Genomic DNA, 20,868 nt, shown 5'->3' with positions numbered 1-20,868 from the left:
TGACTGTCTACAGGGACATCAGCATGGGGTTCCTCATCCAAGTTGTTCTGTGACTGCGGCTGTGGTGGCCCAGGCAGTGGGGGGTGGCTGTGTATCCCTTCTCTTTGCTGATCCTGCTGCAGCTGTTTTCACAGAATCATTTTGTGTAGCATAGCACATACTGTGAATATCTGTCCACATGTGGCTGGAGTACCCTGCAGGGCTCCACCAGATATATCAAGGCACTGAAACCATGACTTCAGAAGCCCAAACACACACACTCTATGATGTTCCTAGTTTGTGTGTGTGCCTCGTTATGGTGTTTTTCCATGGGTGTGTGTACATTTCTGTTGGGAGTCATCATCCACATTCCAGGGCATAGCCAGCATCCCCCAGTAAATGGCCTTGTGGGATGTCATGTCCCACCTAGCAAACATCTGTGATGTGTGCCAGATATGGGAGTTATGATAACTGCCAGGGATCCAGCACACAGATTCAGGATAGTCTCCTGGGCATTGCATGTGACCTGGCAGTTGATGGAGTGGTACCCCTTGCGGTTAACATAGAATGTAGCCTGCTCACCAGGCAGTGCCTTGATGTGTACATGTGTGTAATCTATAGCACCCAGTACTTCAGGGTAGTGTGCTACATGGTAGAATTGTTGCATATTGCTGGCCCTCGCCTCAAGGGTAAGAGGAAAAGATATGTGTTCACTGGCATGGGGAAGCATAGCATCCAGGAACTGCTGGAGTATCCTCAATGCAGATGCCTGTGACACTCGCATCATGTCCCCAGTTGTTTTTTGAAAATTACCTGTAGCTAGCATTCTAAGAGCTCCACATACCTTTGTTTCTACTGGGATGGGTTACGCTCTGTCAGCTCTGGCTCTGAGTGTAGGGCAGAGCTCACTGAGTTCTTGTAATATGTCCTTGTACACCCTGTAGCACTCTACAATTTCCAGCTTATGTAGCTCCTGGAAGGTTACCCTGGCCCTGGACACTCTTCTCCTTCTCAACCTAGGCCTATTGTCAGCAGTACCAACAGCATTGACTTCACCATCTAGCACATACAGATGTAGCAGACCTGCAGCAGTCGCTAGCATTATCCCAGTTAAAATTCCCAAGTCTCTACTCCAATAGTACAGGGTATTGAAGGAAAATCAGAATGTAGGGTGTATGCATGCTTTATAGAGTTCTATTTAGTTCCACCATGTGGGGTTGTCTAATTATAATACAGTTCACCTGCCCAGGATATAAATGACATAATTTAAAGGCCTTACTTTAGTGTGCAATGTGGCACTATGTGCCACGGCACACAGCATAGATTATACAAAAGCCAAAAATATTTATTGAAGATGTCCAATTTTAATTGATTGCTGCCTACACCATCACTGGCACATGGGTAGTCTACTCAAGTGAACACACTAAGCTATGCAGCATGCTGTGCAAATATGTGTGCTGTGAACAAAAAAATCCTAAAAATAAAAAGACACACCCCTGATGTCATCCACATCCTCTGGGAATATCAAAATTGTGTAGGAGCCTACATGAAGTGGATATGTGGACATGGTTGCTCCTTTTAGCAATTCAGGAAATCCACCTCATTTGCATACATATCCATGCTGACAGCCTCAAAAATGCATGGTTCATAGTTGTTTGAGCTTGGTAACAGCACGTATGCACCGTTGTATGGATCTGACTTAAGGTCCTATAGTACATTTGTGAAAAACATATTAGAAATGTTATTATTTATTTATTTATTTTTCTGTTAAGCATGTTTGCACACTGTGGCGCATAGAGCAAACATGCCAACATTATTAAAAAATATTATTAATTTTACATATTCCATTCCTTTTTGAGACATCCACAATGTGTTTTTTGCACATATATGTATGTGATCTAAAATTTTCTTGGGGGTTATGTCCATATTTGTGGACATTAACATCCCTTTCTGTCTGTGTAGACTCCTGTACACAGAAAACTTCCGCGTAGACTACGAGCACTGACACGGAGTCTACAAGGATACCTTTCTACTTGGATCACTCCACCTGGGTCATTTGCATAAGATTCAACTGCTTATGAGGTAATTTGTATTCCATGGAACTTTCCCTGTTGGCACTTGTCTGTGCACTGCTAAGTTACGTTTACTAAATCTAAAATTGTTTATGTGCATGTATGCATCGTGCCATTATGCGTGTACATAAAAACATTTGTGTAAGCATGTAAGCTTTACTGAATTCCTCCCAATGTGTGTGTGTGTTTGTGTGTGTGTGTGCGTGTGCGTGTGTGTGTGTGTGTGTGTGTGTGTGTGTGTGTGTGTGTGTGTATGTATATATATATATATATATATATATATATATGTGTGTGTGTGTGTGTGTGTGTGTCTGTGTGTGTGTGTGTGTGTGTGTGTGTGTGTGTGTGTGTGTGTGTGTGTGTGTGTGTGTGTGTGTGTGTGTGTGTGTGTGTCCATAAATAAATGTCTGCTAAAAACTTTTCTCTAAAAGGTAAGTAAATATATATGAATAAAGATAAATATCATTATATCTAAAAAGCACAAATAAAATATTAAATCTTACTAGCTCTTAGTACTAGTAGACTATTAAGTGAAATTTTATCATTCAGCCCTGGGACTTATGTGCCATTTTTTTTATTTGGCAGTGAAGTTACCTTGTTTCCAATTTAGCCTCCTTTGCCCCCCCCCCCAATAGACTGAGGTACCTCTTCTAAAATATAGAATTTTTTTTAACATCTGTACATTCAATCGAAAGTTTATAGAGATTATTACTATTGTCACACTCTTAATGGTGAACATATTTTCATTTATTCTCAGCCTTAATTGTCTCTCCATTTTTCCTGTGTAAAATGATTCACATGGCAGACATGTTGCAATATAAACTACCTCTAGGGTATTACAATTATAGCTTCCTTTATTTTTTAGTACATATGGGTATGTTGTGACAAAAATATTAGTCCCATCACAAATAAATCTACATTGTGGACATGGCCGACATTTACTAATACCATAACATACCACCCTAGGGTATGTATTTTCTACAATATTTTTCAAATTCTTACCTCTCTTATGTATAAACCGTAGGCCTCCACCAGCTTATTGGTATTCTCAAAAAATCCAGTTGCTAAGTTGCAATTTTTACTTAATATTTCATTCACTATTTTGTTTTTCTCACAACTATCATAGCATTCCTAAATTCAGTTTTTGTATCCCTATCATTACTAAAATGGTAGGTCCTTTGCATTTCAAAAAGATATATTTCTCTTCATGGTTCTCTAGCACCATTTCTTTTATCTCATTGATTAAATCCTGGGGTAACCCCTATCTTAGAACATATTACTGAAACAATCCATTTCTTTTAAAAAATACTTTTTTCTCAGATATCAATCAAGATAATCTAACAAACCATCCTTTTAGTAAATTATTTTTCTGCCATAAGGGGTGACAGCTCGAAAAATATAAAAAAATGTTAGAGAAAGTAAACTTAGGATGTATGTTAGATTTATACTTCACATCAATACATTGTTTACAGATATTAATATCCAAATAATTTATGTTCATAAAATCGAATTCTCTAGTAAATTAAAAAAAATCAAAATCAACACTGTGATTAACACGAGCAATAAATTCATTTAGCACATTGACATCACTGCACAAAAAAAATTCTGTGTGATCTAAGTCTGTTGTATGGATGAGACTGAGATACATTTGAACACCTAGTTTTCCGCAACAGTGGTACAGCAGTGTGGATCATTATAGCCAATGGGTATGCTGCATTATTTTTAGAATGATAACATATTATTTTTTTTAAACTTTATTTACTTGATTCATTTCATTTATCCACTGTGGTCTAGAAATAAAATAAGTTATCTGATTATCCAGGAATAAACTAAATGCTCTGAAACAAGGTGGTAATATTAGATTCTGCTGAGAAAAACACTTCATTGTGATTGTGAAGAGCATTCACATTGAAGTTCTTGTATAAATCATTCTTCATGCCCCATAAAATTAGGAAATACATACAAAAGATAATATGGCATACCAGAGATTCAAACTTGAATGTACACATGGACTGACAGCATGTTTTTATTTTTTTTAAATGGGAATAACTTTCAAACCTTTGCACAGTTAGTACAGTCACATACATTTCAACTGTCCATGTATTTGATTCTGTTAATTCTCTAGTTCCTGTTTGTATGGTGAAGGACCAAGAGCCACTTCTTTGGTGTCTTTTGGAAATAGCTTATAAATAACAAAAATGAGTGTATAAATAAATAAATAATGGAAAAATACAACTGCCTCCTTCTCTCCCGAGTTTTTGAATTTCAGTACTATAAACATGAAAACTGAAAAAATATCTGCTAATTTTATATTTTTGTCCCGATTACCATCAATATTATTTTTTGATAAATTTGATGTTTTCACTGAGCAATATTAATGTGGGTGTTCATTTTGTTTGTAAATTTAATATATGACAGCATTACAGAGCAAATGCTATGGGGCAGAATCAGAAATGTTACTGTAAAGTGTAGATGGAGTTTATATCTCAAAGTAACTATTTCCAGTTCAGAGACTGACCTAAACAGATGCTTTAAAACATGTGAAACACCATGGTGGGCAGTCTCTGTGGCCATGCTAAATGCTAGGGAGACATTCTAAAGGGGTAGTCTATGCTAATTAGCTATATGCAATAGCCCAGAAATGCCAGTGTATCACTCTGATGGGTAAGGTATATTCGCCCCCCATGGTAATGAAACTTGATCAAAAGCTCTAGTTCAATAATTGTGTTAGAGATCTGTACCAGGAATTTAGCAGACAGATAGTGTTGTGGGGGTGCATTTGTGTATGTGGGAAGCTTCCTAGGAAGTTACAGCTGGGGGCTTAGTTAGGGAATAAGGTAGGTCTGTATGACTGTGTGTGTGTGTGTGTGTGTGTGTGTGTGTGTGTGTGTGTGTGTGTGTGTGTGTGTGTGTGTGTGTGTGTGTGTGTGTGTGTGTGTGTGTGTGTGTGTGTGTGTGTGTGTGTGTGTGTGTGTGTGTGTAGGCTGTTGTACCTCCACACCACCTAAACTAATGAACAATTCCTGCAATATTGGTTGGGAATAGATTAGACAACAGCAATAAGTCTGTACAGTGTGGCATAAATGTGCTTACAAAATTAAGAATAATGTTTTACAACATAAAAGAAGCAGGGTAGAGGAACACTAGACAACAGGGATAAGTTTATAAGTACTTAAAAAATAAAGAATAACATTTTGCAGCACAAAAGATGAGGGAACTTGAGAACACTATATATCAGGGATGCTCTATACAGTATGCCATAAAGGCAATAAAAATATTCAGATCCTGCACCCTTTGCACCTCACACAGAGGATATTCATCATGTGCCCCATTATTATACATCAGAACACTAGAAAATATTACCTAACTTGTAAAAAAGGTGATTCAGAAACATGAAAATTAGTGAATAACCATGCAAATGGGCATACAAATTAACAATAATAAGGTATTTCCTCATTGTGATTAACATGTCTCTGAACTGCAAATTATTCATCATGTAAACAGCCCTTTTTGCTGCAGTTCTTACTGACAATGGTGGGATATTTTCTGAATCCCTGTGTATGTAGTTACTATAATATCCATTCCATGGTTGCAATAAGTTGGATTAGATAAATAAGTTAGAATAACAACTAGCATATATTTTCTATAGTTAGTGTCACTCACGGGCTTATTTTATTCTTTTGGTTTTAATTGTTTTGTGATTGCTGAAAATGACAATAAACTCTATATTGGTAAAAGTACTGTTATCTAACCATGTAGAGTTCACTGTAATTGTAATTTGAGAAAAACTTTATAAATATTTAACCATCAACCAAACTACTTTTCCTGGCTGTGGTAATTGTAGTAGCAAGATGAACAGTATACCAAATTTCAGTCTTTAGCAACTGCCCCCAGCTCACCTTGTGGGATCTCTAATTATTTCCAAGGTAAACAAGCAATATAATCAAGCCAAGGTGTCTTGAGTTAAATGATCTCTCCTGCCAAGGCATGATTCTTTATGTATGAAAGACTTTGCTTTTGAGTCATCCAGAAAGTATCATAAAATGGAGAAAAGTTGCACAGATGTGGACCAGATTGGAGAAGATCTAAGGCTGATAAATCTAGATGATTTACAGGTACATGGCAGATTAAAGGCTAACCATCCTTCCAAGATCCTACTGCAACAGTGCATGGACTGATGGGGGTGCTGCGAGTAATTATGCTCAGTGGAAAATGTTACTTTTCACAAGATATTGAGATTCAAGTTGCAGATATTCAGAACTAGAACTCGGGTATCACTCGATTTGATCAAATATATCAGGTTACCAGAGGTGATCTTTAACGTACAGTAACTTCATTCCCGAATTTCATAGAATATGCTGTTCTCTCTTCCTTTTTTAAATTTCTGCAAGTCTTTTGGATTTCTAATACCATGACAGGAATGTACCCCATTTCTAAGTTAAAATATGATTAAAGTTTATGAATTTAATATTGTTTCACTTTTTGATGTTAGCCAAAAGTGCTCTTCGCAGCACCCTCAATGTGTCCAGTAATGACTCCTTTTACAATTCATATGGAGTTACATGTATCGGTAATATATCTAAGTATGATTGTAAATTTTTTTTTATAAGACTCATTGCTCCTACTACTACTAGAACTGTCTGGGTATCTGTCTTCCACACTGCCCTTGTTTCTGCCTGCAAATCCTGGTATTTTATGATTTGTGTCTCTCTGTACATAAGACACTGTAATCACTGGGTATAGCAGTTTCATCGATCAATGCTACTTTTGTCTTCTTTTCATGGACTACTATATCTGGTTTTCTGGTGTCTATTTTTTTGAACTGTTGGTAATGGATGATTTCATGTGATATAAACTTCATCATTTTCTATGATGCTTTGTGGCTCATTTCTAGTGTTTTTCAGCTACTTCAGCATTATAATGTTTGCACAATCCCCAATTCAACAGTCTTTCCACATTATTATGCCTTTCAGTATACAGTCCTTTTGCCATTAATATACAGTATCACAGCCAGCAATAAGATGTGCAACTGTTTCCACTTCTGTTTTACAAAACTTATATTTGTCTGTTTCTACCGCATGTTCAATGGACTTTGTAAACCAGCATGTATGTAGTCCACTATATTGGGCCACCAGTATTAACCTTTCATCATTTGGTTTAAATTCACCTCTCCTTAACCATTCCTGCATTCGATCCTGATTGACATGAGGTTGATCCTAGAGTTTTCTATACTTGCAACTATATTTATAAATTTTCCACATTTGTTGCCTTTTCATCTGATTCTTCACTTTATATTCTTTCTTTTGTTTTCTGGAGCATTCTGTTTCTCCTGATTTTATCTGCTTCTGGTTTGATTTCCATTCCCACTTGATGCTAATGTGATTCTGCTAAACTAAGTAGGTAAGTCATCTTAGACTTATTCTCTTCATGTTTCAAAACTTTCACTACATTTGGGACTTGTGAGGTCAGCAGATATGTATGCAATCCCATGATTGCAGATTTATACATGTAATCAGTTTTGAGGAGGCGCATACCTCCTTCAGAACAGGGAATAAATAATCTTGGTATGCACTAATTTTTATAAATAATTTGAAGGACATGAAGAATCCTTCTTGTTTTTCTGTCCAACCTACCCATCTCCTTTTGGGGTCAGCCAAGTCACTCCAAAAGTGAAAGTTAGGACATGACCAAATTTGTTTATAGCTTGGACTTTGTTCCTAGATGTCAGTGCTGTTTCCAGTATTAATTTAATTAATTCTCTATAAAACTTCTTTGGGTCATCAGTAAATTGCTTATTTTGTACAGTTTATTAATATTTAGATATGCATATCTTCTACGTTTGCCAGATTGTGCTAATAATTTTAGTTCATTATTTACGATAGTGCACAATAGATTCTGATCTGTTTTCATACTTTTATGCTTTTATCAAGTCTATCTTTCTGAGTATTTTTGTTGATCTGTTCCCTCTTCTATACTCTAACAGTGACACTTCTTGTCTTAATTGCTTTATAATTTTCACTATTCGGTACTGCTATGATGGCATTCGATTTCTCCCCTTCCTTTCCCTTACTACGCTGTGTTTTTGTGGTAAGACTTTATCTGTTATTAATTCAGCTGCACAATAATATATCATATTTGCTTTTGTTATATCACATGAATCTCTTTGGACAGTCCTAATTACTGTGTTCATTTGTTTTATCAATTTCTAACTTTTGGGGTTTTATTGACTTTCTGTAGTCTATTTCTTTCATTGATCTTAATATGTCTGTACATTTCTATTAAATCATGTGCCATATTCTCTTCAGTTTTATCCTGCAGCATCTATTGCTCTTTCATATGGGAGCTCACTGGCTTATCACTCCACTACATTGACTGTGTCAGAGTTGACAGTTTTATGTTCTTTCTCTTGCTGCACAGCTCCAACTGAACATTTGTACTAGTTTCCTATAAAAGGCTCTAAAGCATCTTCATATGACAACTGATCAGATGCTTCCCACTCCACTGGTTTCTCTTAATTTGAGGATTCATTGCTCTATCCAGCTGTGATGTTATCTGAGTTAGATTTTCTACATTAACCCTGGGATTCAATAAACTCCATGCAAGAATAAAACTATTCTTGCACGGAGTGGTTCGTGTCTTTACAGCACAGTAGTGTGCCTTGCATATTCATGAAGGAGTGTTGCTGTTCTACTTATACAGACACGAACTGTAAATGAGTGCAGGGGGCGTGTCCAAATAGTGCATGCACATTGAACATGCCCCCTGCACTCAGAAAGTGCTGTATGGCACTTTCTAAATTGATCTGGCATAATATTAGAGATTTACTCTAATATTATGCCAGTATTTTAGTGTCCGCAGACACTGAAATGAAATAATCAAGAAAGCAATGCAGGGGGTGTGTTACAGGTTCTGTGACACACACCCTGCATTGCCAAAGTGCTGTACAACAACTCTGCAACCTGCTAAAGCAGGAAATGTGTGCAAATGCACAAAAAGTGGGGGATAAATCCCTCAGAAGGGACACAACACACATATTGCCCACTAAACTTAGAAAGTTGATAGAAAACAGGTCATGCATTAGCATGAATTACCGAATGGTAAATGCCTGAAAGCAAGTGTATGCCAATATTCCCTGACAGCACTGTATGTGGACAAAGGCACAAATAAGGGGGGGGCAATAAAATAGGGACTCGTCTGAAAAATTGCCCTCACACACTTAGAAAGTTGATAGAAAACAGGATATGTATTAGCAGGAGTGCCTGAAGGATAGAAGTCTGAAAGGCAAATGAATGCCTGTATTTCAAGATTGCAGTCCTCAATGAGTTGTCAGGACACCACAAGACTCACTTATATAATATAATATAATAATATAATAATAATATATACTTTTTTGTTCTAGGCAAAGGAATATTTAAGTGTAGCTAAGTGGGTGTGCGCATTATGGCCCTTCACTTACCATAGTTTAAACAACCCACAGGAGATAAATTCAAATATACAAATGAAATTTCCAAGCCAAGGTAGTGTAGTGGTTAGAGTCCTAGCTTTACATGTAGACATTTACAGTTTGAGTACCAAGACAGGCAGGTTATTTTTCTATGGGAAAGTAGTGTTAAATTTATTTTTGTAAACCAAAATTATGTAGCAACTGTTTTTTGTCAACCAGGGTAGTGTAGCAGGTCCAAAAGTGAGCTGTCAGTCTAGAAAAGATGTGAAACCCCCATATAAACAGAAGTTCCCCATACAGTATAGTCACACAAGAATATAATGTAATGAAAGCACATAGGGGCATGTCATGGAAAGTAAACATTAAATTATAATATGTCAGTAATGATTAATCAATCTCACACTCCTGATAATCTATAAAATGAAATCTGAGCAATGCTAAGTAGTGCTCAGCTATACTAAGCTGGTGTAAGCGTTGCTTAAATGTAAATGCTAAGCTAAGTAGCCCAGCTAAGTGGATTTGTGCATTGGTAAGCAGTGCTCAACATCTAACCATTTAAGCACTGCCAACTTTAGCTACGTGGGTTTGTGTGTCACTTGGCTTAGCTCAGCAGATTCAAACTAGTCCAATGATAGCAAAGGGCAGGAATTTGACTCTATTTAAACCTTGCAGGTGGGAATACAGCCATAACCAGTTGTAGCTCATCTTTGCAGGCACTATGGCTGGCGCAGGAAAGGGGTCATGCTGGGGAATTCAGGATTCCAGGGTCGTGGTTGATCTACTAGTGAAAGACCATGAGGAAAGACTGCTGCAGGATCACTACCAGGGCTCCCAATACAAAGCAGAGGCCTGGGACCATCTCACATGTGATCTCACCAGTGCTACTGGCATCCCTCAAACTGCTGAGCAGGTCTGGCACAATTTCACTGATCTCAAGCATAGGAAGAGGGAGCTCTTGGACCAGTTGACCCAAGATGCAGGGGCACAGAATGTCCCAGAAGTGTGTAAGTATCAGTATCAATAGTGTTTACCAAAGTCCAGCATGTGTATGTGATCGATAGGTATTCATAAATGTTTCTTTATCTCTTGTGCAGCTGCAGATGAGAGGGCTGTGAACATAGATGCCCATGCCAGCAGGTTGCTAAGACTGTACCAGGAGGCTGGTCAGTAAATATCTAGCTTGCAGTATTCAGGGCAAATAAATAGAAAGGAGCAGAGTGTCAACTGCTAGTAGGTTCAAATGTGTACTGTGTGTAATGAATAAATGAGATGTTATCAGAGTAATACTGATGAACAGGATATATATCAATAAAAATGTCAGTACTATTCAATAAAACTAAAAACTTCAGACTGTTGTGTTTACTTTGGTATGTGGTGGTATGAATCTAAATGTGTACAGGTTCTACACAGGAACTATGGCTCTTACAGCATGAATTAATTGAGGCTTATCTGACAAAGTTTGTGGAGCTGTAAGACAGGAGATTAACTATATAAAATGTTCCATGCACCAAGACCTGATCCCTCAATAGTAATGTGTAAACAATTATACAGTATCCCCTACAGCATTGCTTTGTGTTAACCGTTGTTTTCCAGATTGTAATATGTCAAAGAATTAATACACTGTACAAGAACTATCTGCCATGCATGAATGTCAGAATTGCAAGGTCAAATTGTCCAACCAAGAGAGTATTAGGCAGAAAACAGTCATGCAAGAACCAGCAGTTCTTTACTAACTCATTGTGATGACACATAACCTTGTTGTATCTTTTTGCACAAACAGGCACGGTTCGAATCCCGGGAGTGGCAGTAAGCTGTGTGCATACTTTCACCCAAGAATATGTGAATATGTGCAGAAACAGGCAGGTAGTGTTAACAGAAATTTCCTCCACAAGTCTTCCAGGTAAGGAAATGTTTATATCAGCTGTAAGAAAGCTGTATTAATACACTGTGTACAACAATTCCACTGTCTGACCCCAAGGCTGCAAATAACAGCAAGATAAGTACATACACCAAGCAGTTTCTTCCTATAAATGTCCCTTCAAGTGTCATGCTGTCATGGCTAGTGGTCACCGCTGCCAATACCCAGGGTAACAGCAATCCAGGTGAAGTATGGCAGTAGCACACACACACACACACACACACACACACACACACACACACACACACACACACACACACACACACACACACACACACACACACATATACACCATGAGTGCAGGGCACCCCTGTCAGTGTCACATATGTAACCTGAATATGTGAATATATGTTGAAACAGTCAGGTAGTGTTAACAGATATTTCCTCAACAGGTCTGTCAGGTAAGGAAATGTATGTATTAGCTTTAAGAAGGCTTTAGTAATGCACTGTGTAAAAACATTGCACTGCCCAACCCCAGGCCATAGGTAGATGTAAAGTGAGGTTATACCTGAACAGTAATGAGTACAGTAATGATCAGTACAGTTGTGAACAACTGAAGCCTATACAGTTGTTAATTGAAATCTCTTTCTCTCCCCCACCCTATCTGCACCAATACTTTATACACATAATCAACGGGTATGTTTTTCTCCAAACCTACTGTTGGGACATGTGACCCATTATTGTACACATATTGAATTGTTTGGTTATTTGTTCCCCATTCAAATACTATCATTGGCGGCCTGTTACTATCAATGTAACTTTTAAGCCATTATAATGCCTACTGTGGTTCCATATATGCATGTGTTCTGTTTGCTATGCAAATGTTTCAAATCTGTTTTATGGTGTCAGTTGGAACATCCATGCATGCTGTTATAACTAATCCCAAAATGTGTTTGTGACTAACCAATGTATTTTGTAAGACCTCAACACCATAGCATGTCTGGGAAGGCAGGTCCCAGTGGATCTGCCTGTACCGTCTCAGCTGGCCATGGCACCGGGCTCCAGCATGTCTGGGATCCAACATGTGACCTCCTCGTTCACTGGACCTGCACCACCTTCAGGTGGAACCACCCCCGGGAGCGGGCATGGACAGGAAACTGTCACCCATAGCCAGGTCTGGGGTTTGGTGTGTAGCACCATCCAAAAGGAGTTTGGTGGACAGCTGCACCAGATTGATGGCCACCTGGCACATCTTGAGGGTCAGCATGCCCCTCCTGTCCAGCCCCTAGTGCAGCTAGCTTTGATGCCATGAAGGTGCAGTGGTGACTGCCCATGGGTGGGGACCTCAGTCCCACCGTATCCATTTCGGGGCTCAGGGGCATCTGATTCCCAACCACCCTCCCTGTCCAAGGTTTTACCCCCCCACATGTGTCATTTACCACCCCTGTCTGTTGTCTTGTCTGTCTTGTCTGTCTTCCTACCCAACTTACCTCCACAAATATACCTACTATCCTTCCCCAACATCCCACTCTCACCTTAAAAAAAGGGCATCTGTTCCCCACCCAAAAAAATATGCCCCATACATAGCTGTTCATTTCGCTCACATGTCCACTGGACGCATGTAATCTGGTCCAATTGGCTTGACAACACATTACTGTTGTCCTCACCCTTCTCTCAGGGGTTTGAGAGTCCAAATTCACCTCCAAATTCTGTAGAAATTCACAGCTGTTGTTGTAGAAGAAATGGACAGCTATGGACCTTTCCTACACCCATTGTGCACATCCCTAGCTACCTTTCATACTGTACTTCCCCCTGTGTGCTCCTTTTCTCACACTTTCTTATCAACCCTTTTTCTTTTCTATTAAAGAAATTAGCGCAGGGGTAAGCGGGAATAAGCGGCACTAAGTGAAGCTACATCTGATTAACTGTAGCTTGGCATTGCTTAGCATCATGCAAACCTGTGGAAACCTAAGCAAACCCACTTACAACTGCTTAAAAGTGCCTTAATCACCCTCTGTCCATCAGACCTTGTTCTGCCTACTGACAAAATAGTCAGCCCAGCCAAGTCTCAAACCAGGGATGCTGTGCTCTACAATCACAGCAACATACAACTACACCACCTGAACTGCGAGAATCTGTAATGCTTTAACAAACATATCATGCATTCTGGTCATTTAACATTAATGAAAAAAAATCAGTCCTAAGTCTCAAGCCCATGATCCTGTACACTATAATCAGAGTAATGTACCACTACACCATCTGCGCTGTAGGAATTAATGTTGCTTTTTTAAATATCATGTAATCGAGGCATACAACATTAGGGAGAAAGCTCTGTGAAATCATTCATGTGTTGTATATAGACATACAGACACACACACACACACACACATATATATATATATATATATATATATATATATATATGTATGTATATATATATATATATATATATAAATATATATATGTGTGTGTGTGTGTGTATATATATATATATATATATATATATATATATATATATATATATATATATATATATATATATATATATATATATATATATATATATATATATATATATATATATATATATACATATATAGATATATATATATATATATATATATATATATATATATATATATATATATATATATATATATATATATATATATATATATATATATATATATATATATATATATATATATATATAAAACATGCAGTACAGTCATACCTCAGAACCAGCCCTCTCAACCTCTTAGTGCAAGAACATATTTCAAATATCGCTGTTAGAAATGAAGACATTTGCTACAGCAACAGGGTGCATTTCAGCAGACAATTACTGAAGGATATGAGTATGGAAACTGAAATGTTATGTCATTATTTGCTGACATAAATCCTTGGATCATCACAGTGATTTACCAGACAAATACAAATAAATTGTGGAACAGAACAAAAGTATGTGCCAAACATCTGGACATTCTGTGAAAATCCTGGCAGTGGAGAGGTATGCTCAGAACCTCTTAATACAATGAATCTGGACCAAGCCTGACAAAGTTGGAGGACAAAGTCATGAAAATGGGAACATATCCAAAATACGTGAGGAGATAAGCTGAGAAAGCTAATGTAATAACACTGTATGTCCTAACATATATTGACTGAAATATCACAAGTCTGGGACTCAATTTGCTTTTCATTAGTTAGTGACCTCAGTCCCCACATCATCCCACTGATGTGTCAGGAATACCAGACCAAAGATATCAGCCTGACACCTGGACATCCTACAAATATGTGAACATATCACACCATTAGGGAAACTACACTCAGCTAACAAGCAACATCCAAACGACAATCAGACTGACATAACACTACCCAAATCCAGCTCTGGAGCTCTACACATGCATTTGCAAATACAACAAGCACTACAGGGATGTAACACTAGTGGAAAACAAACACTGGTGTGAAAGTGCATACCCACAAACAATTGCAGAAAAGTCACAGTGACATACCAGTAAGCAAACTGAACACTACTGCATTATGACTGTATGAGCAACAATACCCCATTTTCCACTCACACATTACATCTACATATACTGCCCCAAGTCACAGTGTAGTGGGAATCTTGAGGTGTTATGGGAACATGTCACAGTCTGCCTGTACAAACATATACAGGCGATAGGGAACCAGAAACTGGAACAGCATGCACAGTCAGATAGAAAGGGCCCATGACACTCACATGTACCCCCTTCCATAGTTTAATTTGCAGATGCGTGCATGTAGTTCATGAAATATGTATGTAACATGCTTCAACTGGTCCTGGAAAGCTTTAAGGAGTTTGCTAGAGTGATAGCACAATGCCTGTACAAGTAATGGTTATTATCCATATGTATGGTGTAAGGTGGAGGGCTAGACTTTGATGGGGTGACAAGTAAGGCTCCAAGTTCTTATGAGCTGCCCATGTTTACAGAAATTAGTAGACAGGCTCTTTTGGAGGGTATCAGATCAAAGCGGAAACTGGTAAAATGGGATTTGGGTGTGTATACTTCTGGGCAGAACTAATGTAGTCTATATGACAATTTTACCACTAATAGTATACATATGCCGTCGTATACCAATAAATCAATAGAATAAACTGGTGGAAGAATGTCAGGTGTTTTCATGCAGGGATTTGATAGGTGTTCATTGAAAAAGAGAGATTCAATGCAATTTGAAGGTTAAGTTGGTGAGCCATGCTAGATATTATACAGGAGGCTCTGAGAGGTGAGAATGCAAATGGGCGTTTGTGTCAGGGATTTTGGCGGTGATGCATTTTTTCATGCTAATCATACAGTCTTGTTGTGTCTATAGATAGTGGGAGGATATCCACTATATGGAATAGAGCTGGAAAGCAAAGAAGTCTAGAAGGGAAATTTCTTCTGCTCTTCAGGCTCTGAGGCCTGAAGGAGATCAGAAAGTTGTGGTAAAATAATATAGCAGGAGTTGTTACACTTTTGCTGAGTTTTAAGGAAGCTAGGAAAAAGGTAGAATTTCCTGCTCAAGAGCTATGATAGGCTTCAGAGGATATAATGCATGAAACTGTGGGTTGATTGAGCATATTTTGAAGAAAAAGGATTGGAGATTAGACCATAATGTTGGAAGAATATAAAGACTGGATATGACTCATGAATTAAGAGGTGGGTAACTTGGAAACACCCAAATGCTTGAAAATGCAATCTGCTGGTTGGGTGAAGGAGATACTGTGATTGAACAGGGGAGATTTTAGGTGAATGTAGGTCAAATTTGCCAGGGGCTCTGACATATTGTTTTAATGCATGATTTATATATAATGTTGCTACATCAGCAATTAGTGATCCAAGCATGGGTGTATGGGCTTGTAGTTTAATAGCAAAACGGGTCAAGATGGAAGATGAAAGCAGATGAAAGCAATGAGGTTTGGAAGATGTAAAGAATGATCATGTTTTTAAGAATTAGCTTGGTGGAAAAAAATGGGACTTATAGTATGTGATGTATGCTGGTGAAAGATAATTTGAAATGAAACAATCAGAGGATGACTGAATAAAACATTGCATTTGAAAGGTGCTAAGACTTTCACCAGACTTTGGGTGGGGGGGGGCTGAACTGGCAGTGTATGCTGTGGATGAGTGTGGAATGGTTATATTCTGTGGTGATCATGAAAGTATGATGGATCCCAGGGGTGTTGGTGACAGTTATTGATTAATGTGGAATGTACTTGCTGGACTGTGTGATGCTTATCATGTTAGGATACCTGAATATGTCTGCATCAGGTATGGAGGTTTGATAATTTTGGGATATTTAGGAGACCTCGTATATGAGATGAAAAAGACAATTTTTGTTTTTTAAAATCTCTTTTGGTTCTAGGCAGTTGACCTTCAGAACCTCTCACCATGGAGTCAGACTACTGAGTCTACCTTAGCCAACTTGAAATCATATTCACCCTCAGTTCAAAAGATGCAGGCATGTGGTGCTTTCTCCTGTATTTCTCTGCTGCACATGACCATGGAAACCATGTGGCTGGATCATGCAGTGAGCATCAGAACTGGGCTGCCACTCACTTCTACTAAGGACTGATGCCATAAACTGTACAAAAAACACTCACAGGCCTCACCATGTAGAGGTCACCTTGGTCTAAATCAGGAAAATCAAACCATACAAAAGTGGCCTCAATATGTGCCCCCCCATGATTAGCATGCCCATCTTTCCTGCCTGCATCATCAAGTCATAATTCAAACTTTGGTTGTCTGAGCTATAATCAAGATTTTTATCAATTTACACCACTGTTGCAGGAAATATAGCATTTGTAGCAGGGTTCTGACACTGCCCCCCTTCTGTTTGTATATTATACAGAGCTGTACCTACCTATTCTGATGCCCTGTGCTAATCCCTGATCTAGTATCCCAGTCAATTTTCTGAACTTTTCAGTTGAGGTGCAGAAAAAAAGCAGTGCAAAAAAGCATCTTTTTTGTAAAATATAGTACAAATGTAGCACACCACTGGTTATAATTGTAGCAAGCAGTTTGCTGCTTCTTACACTTATCACAAAGTACAAATGTATTTATTTATTTATTTAATATCTGTTGACTTCAAAAGTCCAGCTAGTACCAAGCTTCTTTTCAGTGGAGGCCTGGGGAGAAACACTCCAGATGCATATCTTTGGAATGTGGGAAGAAACCAGAGTACTTAGAGGAAACCCATGCTAACACAGGGAAGACATACAGACTCCTCACAGAAGGCACCTTAGCCAAGAATCAAACAGGAGAACCTCTTACTGTGAGATGGTAATGTTAACAGTTGCACCACTGCGTAAATGTACTATCACCAATCATTTATGCATACTGGTATTGCACTAATGACCAACTGGCATTTCCCAATCATGCCCCCAAACCTCTTGCACTTAGAACATCTGCCTTCTTCACCCCACTTTTGTTACGCATCTGGTCTTATAAATGTGCTAGCATATTTGCCTGACTAGATGAAAGGGTATAAGTATATTTGTTTCTATTGTAGCATATTTTAGATCTGCCTGGTCTGAACTTTCTACTGTTGTTCATATGGTTTGCTATAAAAATATTTTGTCTCATTTTATGAGTGAGTGACTGATCAAGTTTGAATAAATATGTTTAAATCATGTATTTAGTGTACATTTCTCTTTATTTTTAAACACAATTAAGATATCTCAAAAAAAGTTGATGTCTTGCCTACTGTTTTCTACAATAATCAATATCCTCACAGTTTAGAAATGTGTACAAATTATTCAGCAATTCCTTATCCATGGGAATAAACCAAACTGTAGTGCTGAAATTCAAATAAGAATGAATTCAGTAATATTTTATGTGTATATGAAATGGTATATGACTCAAAGATACAGATGCACTGAACCATTGTCATCGTCAACTTCCTTTTTCCCATTTTTCTACATGGGATCAGGGTGCCACATCTCCTGTCACCACTTCTTTCAGTTCATTGCCTCTTCCCTACCTTCTGCAGTATTTATGTCTGATTGCCACAGGTCTTCTCCTATGCAATCCCTCCATCTCTTGGCTGTACATCCTCAACTCCTCTTAACTTCTTTCTATTTCTCCCAAATCTTCATTACCAAATTATGATCTGCTTTCATGCACATGTGACTGCACCACCGTATTCCGTTATCCTTGATCATTGCTGCAAATGGATCTACTGTGGCTTCTGCTCTGATGTTCTTATTTCTTTACCTGTCACACAGTGTGCATCCTACCTCTCATTTCAAACACTGCATCTTTATCACCTCTAACTTTATCAACTGCTCTGTCTTCACTGTCCAGTTTCTGTGCCTTGCACAAGAACTGGCTGTACTACTGTTATGTACTTAATAAAAATATGATCCATGGCAGTGAAAAGTGAGAGCCAGGAATAATCTCCAAAAAATGTATTTATTAGAACACAAAACAAATCCTTCAAGTGCTTTCGCTCAGTGCAATACTGAGCTTTATCAAGATAACAGCAAGGGACAACTAATCTTATTTAAATAAATGCATAAAGATCATGTGATCCATTAATTAGACTTAATTAATAGCTAGTTTTGAAAGTCAAATACTGAACAACACAAAATATATCAAATCTATAAAATCCCAATAGATGCACTTTTATAAACATCATTTAAAAAGTCTCATTATATATATATATATATAATAAATAAATAATATTAAATATTTTATTTATTTATTTTATTTTTATTTTACATTTGTTGACCGGGCTAGTCTAGCTGGATATATGTCCATTTTCAGTAGAGGCCCGGGGAGAAAAGCTCCATGTGCAAAACAATATGAATAATACAATATACAACATATGATAGACCAAAAATAGAATAGAACAATATATAATAAAAAACATTTTAAGTATGGTCATGAAAAAGTCTACAGAAGAATATATGCAATGTATACGACGGTAAAGCAGTTAAACAAAGATGATAATAAAGAAGTAAATATGAAGAATTCAGTCAAAGGATTCATAATAAGCAGCTTTAGAAGGGAAGGGTAGATGATGCAGGTGGTTGTAGTGAGAAGAAGCAGCAGTTAGTCAGGGATAATACAGGAACATAACCAGTGTTTCTTGAGATGAAGCTTGAGCTTCTTTTTGAAAAGTTTATGAGAGCAGAGAGTAGTAAGTTCAGTGGGTAGAAGATTCCATAGCTTACCAACGGTGTTACAGAAGAGGGAGTCGCCTGCTACATTGTTAGCTCTGCTGGTGTTAAAGAGTAGTTTATTAGCAGAGCGTAAGTTTTTTGGATTATGGTAGAGGGTAAGTAGGCTTGAGAGTATAGGAGTATTAGAGGGTTGATACATTCTTTTATGGGCAATAGTAAGCTGTGAAAAATGAAGATGCTGCAGAAATTCTAACCAATCAAGTTGTGTAAGATTTAGACAGTGGTGAGTTCGGAAAGGAGAGGCAGCAGCAAATCTGGCAATATTATTATAGGATACAGTCAGCTTGTGAATGTTGGTTTTAGAAAGGTTTATATAGATGGGTGAGGCATAGAGTAGAGTAGAAATGAGATGAGTTCTGGCTATAGCAGTCCTGGCTGTTGGAGTAAGAAAGGGTTTGATTCTATAGAGGGATCCAAGTTTCTTGTTGACTGTTTTTATTGTACTATTAATATGTGTGTCAAAGTTGAGGTTATTGTCAATAGGTATTCCTAGGAGCTTGGTAGTTGGGTCTGGAGAGATAACAGTGCCATTGTTAGATGTAAGTGTAAATTCTATGGGGGTGGACTTAAGCATTGGGGAGAAGAGTAGCAGTTTTGTTTTCTTAGGATTTAGGAGGAGACAGCGGTTTATAAACCATTGTTCCACAGTGTTAAATGTGTTCTGGGTTATGGTTTGCAGTTCAATTTGAGAGGTAGCTGAGCAGATAATAGTGGAGTCATCTGCATATTGAATGCAGGTAGAATGAGGAATTGCTGAGTGAAGATCATTAATATAGATGGAAAATAGGAGCGGCCCTAATATGGAGCCCTGAGGGACACCAAGGGAGATAGGTAGGAGATTTGATAGATTATTATGCAAGAGTACCACTTGTTTTCTGTTATTAAGGTAAGATTTGAACCAGTTGATGGTTAATGGGTCAAGGGACAGAGATTGCATGATATGCAAGAGCAGCTGGTGATAAACCATGTCGAAGGCTTTGGATAAAGCAACGAATACTGCAGAGGAATGAAAGCCATTGTTACGATTATTGTTAATACAGTCTGTAAAAGATAGCAGGGCAGTGGTGGTACTATGGTAAGGTCTGAAGCCATGTTGACAGTTAGCCAGTAGCTTATTTTGGAGAAAGTGGTTTAGAAGTTGTTTCTGAATACATTTTTCCATAATTTTTGCCAGGGGAGATAGCAAGGCTATGGGGCGAAAATTAGAGAAATCATTTGAGTTCCCACCTTTGTGTAGAGGAATAATATAAGAAATTTTCCAGATGGTCGGGATATGTCCTTCACTAATGGTTCTGTTGATAAGAATGGATATAGA

Source organism: Protopterus annectens, chromosome 7.part0 (genome assembly GCF_019279795.1).
Source record: "Protopterus annectens isolate FY-2018-M chromosome 7.part0, PAN1.0, whole genome shotgun sequence".
NCBI classification, from domain to species: domain Eukaryota; kingdom Metazoa; phylum Chordata; order Ceratodontiformes; family Protopteridae; genus Protopterus; species Protopterus annectens.
The sequence above is the reverse complement of the archived record's forward strand: the minus strand, read 5'-3'. Positions refer to the sequence as shown.